The sequence below is a fragment of the Rhincodon typus genome, chromosome 3 (assembly GCF_021869965.1).
Source record: "Rhincodon typus isolate 14 chromosome 3, sRhiTyp1.1, whole genome shotgun sequence".
NCBI classification, from domain to species: domain Eukaryota; kingdom Metazoa; phylum Chordata; class Chondrichthyes; order Orectolobiformes; family Rhincodontidae; genus Rhincodon; species Rhincodon typus.
Window position 1 is genome coordinate 123,815,905 of NC_063334.1, and position 8,583 is coordinate 123,824,487.

General features: G+C 43.5%; 1 long non-coding RNA gene across 1 annotated transcript; it reads left to right on the plus strand.

Annotated features, from left to right (window-relative positions):
- Positions 1-4,280: 4,280 nt before the first annotated feature.
- Positions 4,281-7,377, plus strand: LOC125482804. Its single transcript, XR_007261781.1, has 4 exons — positions 4,281-4,349; positions 4,432-4,485; positions 4,577-4,633; positions 5,809-7,377. It is a non-coding gene; the product is annotated as an uncharacterized LOC125482804 (long non-coding RNA).
- Positions 7,378-8,583: the final 1,206 nt, after the last annotated feature.

The following is an 8,583-nucleotide window of genomic DNA, read 5'->3' on the forward strand; positions in this document are numbered from 1 at the left end:
CCGTCCTCCTGGATATCACCCCAAGGCCTCCGACCCTCCCTCAACCCTTTCATCTCCAACTGCCATCGAGACATCAATCGCCTCAACCTCTCCACCCCTCTCACCCACTCGAACCTCTCCCCCACAGAACGTGCAGCCGTCCGCTCCAATCCCAACCTCACCATAAAACCCATGGATAAGGGAGGCGCAGTTGTAGTATGGTGCACTGACCTCTACATCGCCGAGGCCAGGCGCCAACTCTCCGACACCTCCTCCTACCGTCCCCTTGATCATGACCCCACCCCCGACCACCAAACCATCATCTCCCAAACCATCCACAACCTCATCACCTCAGGTGACCTTCCACACACAGCCTCCAACCTCATCGTTTCCCAACCCTGCACTGCCCGCTTCTATCTATCTCCTTCCCAAAATCCACAAACCTGACTGCCCTGGTCGACCCATTGTCTCCGCCTGCTCCTGCCCCACCGAACTTATCTCTACCTATCTCGACTCCATTCTCTCCCCCTTGGTCCAGGAACTCCCTACCTACGTCCGTGACACCACCCACGCCCTCCACCTCCTCCAGAACTTCCAATTCCCCGGTCCCCAACACCTCATCTTTACCGTGGACGTCCAGTCCCTATACACCTGCATTCCCCATACAGATGGCCTAAAGGCCTCCGCTTCTTCCTGTCGCGCAGGCCCGACCAGTCCCGCTCCACTGACACCCTCATCCACTTAGCTGAACTCGTCCTCACACTCAACAACTTCTCTTTCAATTCCTCCCACTTCCTACAGACAAAGGGAGTGGCCATGGGTACCTGCATGGGCCCAAGCTATGCCTGCCTCTTTGTAGGTTACGTGGAACAATCCCTCTTCCGTACCTTCACTGGCCCTAAACCCCACCTCTTCCTCCGTTACATTGATGACTGTATCGGCGCCGCCTCGTGCTCCCACGAGGAGCTCGAACAGTTCATCCACTTCACCAACACCTTCCACTCCAACCTCAAGTTCACCTGGACCATCTCCAATACCTCTCTCTCCTTCCTGGATGTCTCCGTCTCCATCTCTGGCAACCACCTAGAAACCGATATCCATTTCAAGCCCACCAACTCCCACAGCTACCTAGAATACACCTCCTCCCACCCACCTTCCTGCAAAAATGCCATCCCCTATTCCCAATTCCTTTGCCTCCGCCGCATCTGCTCCCAGGATGAGGCATTCCACTCCCGTACATCTCAGATGTCCTCATTTTTCAAGGACTGCAACTTCCCCCCTTCAGTGGTCAAGAGCGCCCTCGACTGTGCCTCCCGCATTTCCCGCAACTCATCCCTCACACCCCCTCCCCGCAATAACAACTAAAACAGAATCCCCCTCGTCCTCACGTACCACCCCACCAACCTCCGGATCCAACGCATCATCCTCCGACACTTCCACCATCTGCAATCCGACCCCACCACCAAAGACATTTTTCCCTCCCCATCCTTATCTGCTTTCCGGAGGGACCACTCTCTCCGTGACTCCCTTGTCCGCTCCACACTCCCCTCCAGCCCCACCACACCCGGCACTTTTCCCTGCAACCACAGGATGTGCTACACCTGCCCCTACACCTCCCCCCTCACCCCATCCCAGGCCCCAAGAAGACTTTCCACATCAAGCAGATGTTCACCTGCACATCTGCTAATGTGGTATCTGTATCCGCTGTTCCCGTTGTGGCCTCCTCTTCATTGGGGAAACCAAGCAGAGGCCTGGGGACCGCTTTGCAGAACACCTACGCTCGGTTCGCACTAAACAACTACACCTCCCAGTCGCGAACCATTTCAACTCTCCCTCCCATTCCTCAGATGACATGTCCATCCTGGGCCTCCTGCAATGCCGCAATGATGCCACCCGAAGGTTGCAGGAACAGCAACTCATATTCCGCTTGGGAACCCTGCAGCCCAATGGTATCAATGTGGACTTCACAAGCTTCAAAATCTCCCCTCCCCCTACCGCATCCCAAAACCAGCCCAGCTCGTCCCCGCCTCCCTAACCTGTCCTTCCTCCCACCTATCCCCTCCTCCCACCTCAAGCCCCACCCCCATCTCCTACCTATTAACCTCACCCCTTGACCTGTCCATCCTCCCTGGACTGATCTATCTCCTCCCTAACTCCCCACCTACACTCACCTTTACTGGCTCCATCCCCACCTCTTTGACCTGTCTGTCTCCTCTCCACCTATCTTCTCCTCTATCCATCTTCTATCCGCCTCCCCCTCTTTCCCTATTTATTTCAGAACCCCCTTCCCCTTCCCCATTTCTGAAGAAGGGTCTAGGGCAAAACGTCAGCCTTCCTGCTCCTCTGATGCTGCTTGGCCTGATGTGTTCATCCAGCTCTACACCTTGTTATCTCCATTCAAATGTCACTATTTTTAACTCCAAAATCTAACAATTAGAATAATCTATATATGTCTAAATCATACAGCTTTCATCACACCAACACAGTTCTGAAGTGTCAGCCTAGATTTTATGTTGTAGCCTCTGGAGTGGGGATTGAATCCACAATCTTCTAACTCAGAGGTGGTGTCAACTGAGCCATTGCTGATATCTAAGGACAAACCTGCTGATGAATGTCCCCTTATCATTCCTGTTTGTGTTACAGACCAGGACAGTTCCAGCTTCTGTGCCAAGATTGACAGCAACAGAACAGGTAAGTGGCTGCTCCTTAACGATTTTGAGCTGTTGTCTAATTTTTACTCAGATTTTATCATGGAACCAACAGAACCCTTTGTTTTTGTTAAAGGTGGCAAGAAATTCACAATCAGTGCTTCAGAAGACCGTGAGTCAATGTCTGCTTTTATATTGAGAAAATATATATAGTTTGAGATCACTCCTACTCCCCCATATCTTTATGAGCTGATTTCATTGAGGGTCTGGTAACCTGAGTAAGGAGTGTTTGATGCTGCACTGGGAAACTTCAACATCTCGGTTTTGTTCCTGCCCAACTGTCAGAGATTTATCCCAAATGAGAACTCCCGGTTCAGTTTTAAATGACGATGAATTCTCCCCTGACCAGCTGCTCCATAACGTGAGTCCCAACCAGTACTATTCCCTCAGTATGGATTTATTGGAGGACAGTCGTGTCTGATGAACTTAATTGAATTTTTTAGGGCATTATGAAGGACAGTTGATCAGGTTTGTACATTGTCCATCAAAAAGTGTGGAAAGTGCCAATAAGCTCTGGAGGATATATGCTGGTGAAAATGGCCAGACAAGTGATGTATTTTGATATTGATTTGAATGAAATGAGATGATATAATCAAAGTTGTACAACTTTATATAAAGGCAAAATGCTGAGAATGCTGGAAATCTGAAACAAATATCAATATTGCTAGAGAAGCTCAACAGGTCTGACAGCATCTGTAGAGAAAGAAAAAAAAGTTAACATTTTGAATCCCGTATGACTCTTTGTTCTAAATAATGTTTCAAATCCGGTATTACAGGTTGTCAGAACAAAGTAGAATCGTACCAGACTTAAAACATTAATTCTCTTTCTTTCTTCACAGATGCTGCCAGAGCTGCTGAGTTTCTTCAGCTTTCTCTGTGTTTGGTGCAATTTTAGAATGGTTACAAGAGTAGGACTCTGGGACATTCAGAAGAATTTGAAGCTCAGAGGATTAGTTGAGATCAATTACAAAAGCAAGGATATAGTACTTTATAAAACATCTTTTAGAACCTAGCTGGAGAAACTTGGCTAATTCTTGACACTCTCCCTAAAATGAGGTGTCAAGGTTTTAGTAGAAAGAAAATTTTTAGTCAAATAATTCTAGGGGTGAGTCTTCAGGAGTTTGGGAGTTAATCTTCTTAGAACAAAGAAGCTTAAGATTTAATCAAACCATGCCAAATCAAGTGGAGTTTTGTGGGGAAAAAAAGTGTCAGTTAATAACAGACACCTGATCAAAATCCAGATGGGGTGTGACTTCAAGAGGAACTTGGAGCTGTGATTTTCCCATCCCTCTGTTGTTGTCCTAGTCAGTAAAGGTCATAGGTGCTGGGCAAATTGCTACAGTGCATCCTCTCAGTGCTATACACTGCTTGATCATTGTGCCAACTTGGATCCTAGCTAATCAATGAATCGGAAACCAAGACACCTTTCTTTGTGGATAGAGTTTATTAACAATTTGATCTTACAGCTCTTTCCACTAATGCCATCTGTTCCCCCTTTATATAGTTAATTAATTCATTCATCCCAATTAATTGCTTAACCACACTAAATTAACATATTAATTCTAATAAGTACCTTTATGTGACTCTATGTAAAATGGCTCCCTGATTCTCATGCGATCATTAGGATTTGGCAAATGTGTGCTATAAATACAAGATGCTATGGTACTGTAAAAAATATTGATTTTAGAGGTAAGAAAGCTGTTATAATAAGGTAGTTTCAAAGTGAATGCTGTTTGTGTTGCAGCACAGCCTGATGCCTGCACCTATGCCAGCATTATAATCACCCACAGCAGGAAAGGTAACTATCTTTAAACTGATGCTCAGCACACTTTATATCTCTTGTCATTTTGTGATATTTACTGTTTAACATTTATTGTCTTTAATAATAGAACATTCTCCATCAGTTCAAAGCAGCAGGAACTTCACAGTTGCTGATTCTGAAGTGGGTGAGCTTGTTTGTACTTAAAGTCCTATTACTAACTTCTTCTCCAACTTCCCTTTGCTCTTCCCCTGAAGAGTATTCTCCTCTGTGTGAAGTGGTGCTAGTTTAGACTGGGTGATTCATTTCTCTGTCATTAGGTCCCCAATTCTATTTGGCTATATTGTGAAAGTTTCATAATTCACTTATTCATTCAAAACATCCTCATCCCAGATGGGTGTCTGCCATGGATCCCCTCCTCTATCTGTCCTATGTTGCTGTTAAACATTCTATGCAAGCCAACTGCATTCACTCCTTTAACCATCTGGATAATTACATATGGGTATAAAGATGCACCTCTGTCATCTATTTTCTTCTCTACTTCTCTTCTCCTGTGTGTTCCATCATGCACTTTTAACAATATCTGTCTTTTGTCTACAGACTACACTTTTAAAGTAAACAAAATACTGTAACTTCCTGTGTTTGATATTAAGTGCTAATTTTCTCTTCCTGGAGCCATTTCCACCACTAACACATTTGTCTTTGAGCCATAGCCATACAGCATGGAAACCAACCCTTCGGTCTATGCCGAACACAATCCCAAAGTAAACTTGTCTTACCTGCCTGTGCTTGGTGCATATCCCTCTTTTAAATTCATGTTCTTATCCAAATGTCTCTTACATGTTGTAACTATACCCATGCCCACAACTTCCTCTGGAAGTTCATTTCACACACTAACTACTCCCTATGTCTTTTTAAACAAAAAATTGCTTCATGTCTTTTTCAACTTTTCTCCTCTCCTCTTAAAAATATCCTCCCTAGTCTTGAAATCTGCCACCCTAGAAAAAAATGCCATTCTCATTACCTGTACACCTCATGATTTAATAAATCTCCATAGGTCACCCCTCAACCTTTATACACGCCAGTGGAAAAAGGTCCCAGCCTCTCCTTGTAACGTAAACCCTCCATTCCTGGCAACATTCTATTAATCTTTTCTAAACTCTCTCCAGCTTAATATCCTACCTATAGCATGGTGACCAGAACTGGACATGGTATTCCAGAACAAGCCTCACCAATGTCCTGTACAATATCAACATAATGCCCCTTTTTCTGTAACTATCTTCACCCTGATTGGGCTAAATATTACCCTCAAACTGTAGTTATAATTATAATCAGCTCTAACTTCAGTATCTTTGATTGCAGATGTAATCTATGCAGCTGTTGTGAGCACACATTAGGATTGAGTGTTTACAACTGAGGCTGCACTGTTCCCCAGATCAAAGTCAAGGAGCATCATTGGATTCACCAGCTTCTAAACCTGACATAGTTATTCTATGAAAATAATTTTATAGGTATCTCTATTTAACTGTGTTAATACATTTATAAATGCAAATGAGTCTAAACACTTTAAATGTATCTAATATGTTCTGTCAATCTGTATGCCTGTGCCTACATCTGTAATAGGGCAGTATTCGTTGTGCATCCAGTTTACCTGAAGATGATGTGTTGGATGGCTTCTTATTACATGACCTCAAAAGGCAGCTAGATAACAAAATGACATGATATTCTCCAGTATAACTTTAGTATTCTTAGTATTGTTAAGGATTACCTGTTCATAGATTCTTTGTTTTCTCCAAAAATACTGTAAAAGCAGAAAATGGTTTCAGCTGTGAAGCACCATCCAAGTTGCCATTACATACGAACTCAGCTCAGCTCTTTCTTTTTAAAAGAAACAAAACTGAAGACTTCAATCTTTGAAGCAGTGCCAATGAGAACAAAAAGAAAAGCATTGTACTTGTTGTTGCAACTTCTAAAGAGCAGTACAGTAAGGATAGAAAGCAAACATCTGAACATGGATTGGCAGTCAAGTGACACTGTTAGAATTTAAGTTATTCAAAGGAAGAATGAATCTTCACTTCTTAGATCAATAAATAGCTGAAAACATAAGACAGGCAGTCAAACTTCTTCCTGGTTTGGGAAATGAAAGATCATGAAAAATGAAATCCTCAGTGTTCCTAGAGATTACCACAAAGATCCTGACAATATTTCTAATTTTAGAAGATCAGTTTTTAAGATTTAAGTCAACTTCTGGATTTGTAGATTTTGAGCTGATGTCATATTGTCAGCAGTGAAGTGAAAACAAATTAATTGGCAGATTTCGATGCAAAGGCACAGAATGAAACTTCCATGAAAGGCTCATGGAACTGGCCATTGCCTCTGTTTGCAAAAGCAGTCAGAATGGTCAGTAGCATCTGTAGGTGCTTGACTGTTGTTTTGATGGCTGAAATTGTTGTCCCAGATCATCAATATCACCTAACCTTGTACAAGATGGAGAGTATCTCTTCCACCAAAAGCACGTCCAGCATCTTGTACACATACGTGTACAGGCTATGTTCTACAAGAGGACATTGGGCTAAAACAAGCAGAAAGAAACCCAGAGTGCAACACAATTCTCCAGAGCGTGTGAGGAAGAGCCAACCAAACAGCAATGCCAAAGATGTTTCCAAACCCTGTCCATGGCAAGTAAGCATATTGTCAAAGTCCAAGAGGTAACAACAGCATTACAGTTTACAGACCCCAGTCAGGCAGTACATGTGGTCAATTTGATACACCACGTGGATGCCATCAGAAATATTGAAACTGTTACCTTCATCCAAATGATATACCCTAAAACTATAATGCCTAGTATGTGTTATAGCATGCGAAAGATGGTAGCAGAATAGTAGTGCTGCACTTGAGCTCCGGAGCACATTCACTTCCATCTGCTTTTTTCTCCCCCATTCTTTCTTTCTTTCTTTCTTTCTTTCTTTTTCTTTCTTTCTTTCTTTTTGCTTTTGCTTTTTCTTTTGCTTCAGCGAGGCATTGGTGATGGGCCCTGCCCAAGCATGTTCCAGGATCTGGTGATCAGAGGCTGAGAGTGTACCATGCCCAAGCATGTGGGTTCATTGATACAAAACATTACTTGTAAAGTTGAGCATCACTTAGTTTGGTGCAGCTCCATTACTTGTGCTTTGACAAAAGACAGCACTCTGCATGTCTGTTTAGATCTAAGAAGATGCATTATTGCACTATAAAGATATTAACACAAGGTTGCTACCCCGAAAGTTGTTCCCAAGTTTCAATCTTGATGCCAAGAATGAATTTTTATAGCACTCTGCAGACTCTTTGGGTCATCCCCACCACTTGACTTCTCACCTATTCTTGTGTTGTCCACAAACATGGCATTGTTACACTTGTGTGTGTGTCCACGGTGGCCCTGGCACTGGTCCCTGTGGCACACTTCTAGTTAGTTTGTCAGTGCCCAATGAACCAAAACCCATTCTACCTACACAAATCTTTGAGCCACATATTTAACTCTTCCACTTTTTAAAAACACTATACTAGTTTTGTCCATAGCGCAAGTAGTAATCCAGAGATTATTGCATTGGAGGTTCTGCCTTTCAATTTAGGTTCCAAGTCTTTCAGTAAAATCTCCTTTCTATTCCTACCAATGTTGTACGTAACACTAGACAGCCTTCTGGACTCCTGCTCATGGCAGCAGAAAACATTTATCTGTATCCTAATTTTAGCATCACCTACCACAAGTACACTCCTATTTTCTTCTCCAACTTGTATGCTCCCCTTATCAAGATGCCACGGTCATTTTATTCATCCTCCTTGCAGTCCTGCTTTTATCTGCACTTCTTGTAAGAACCTCATAACCATCGGATGATTTCATGGGCTAAGAGTCCTCAATTTTAACCCCCTTGGTCCTCAGGCTTGCCTCACCAGCAGTCACTCTCCTGTCCCTGATCAGTCCAAATTTGAATGATCTAATCTGAGGGATGTGACAGTCTTCTGGATCAAAATGTCCAGGTAATTTTCCCTCCATTCCCAGTTCTGAGGTAGGGGTCACTTGACCCAAAACATTAACATTATTTTCTCTTCAGAGATGCTGCCAGACCTCCTGAGCTTTGACAGCAATTTCTGGTTTTGTTT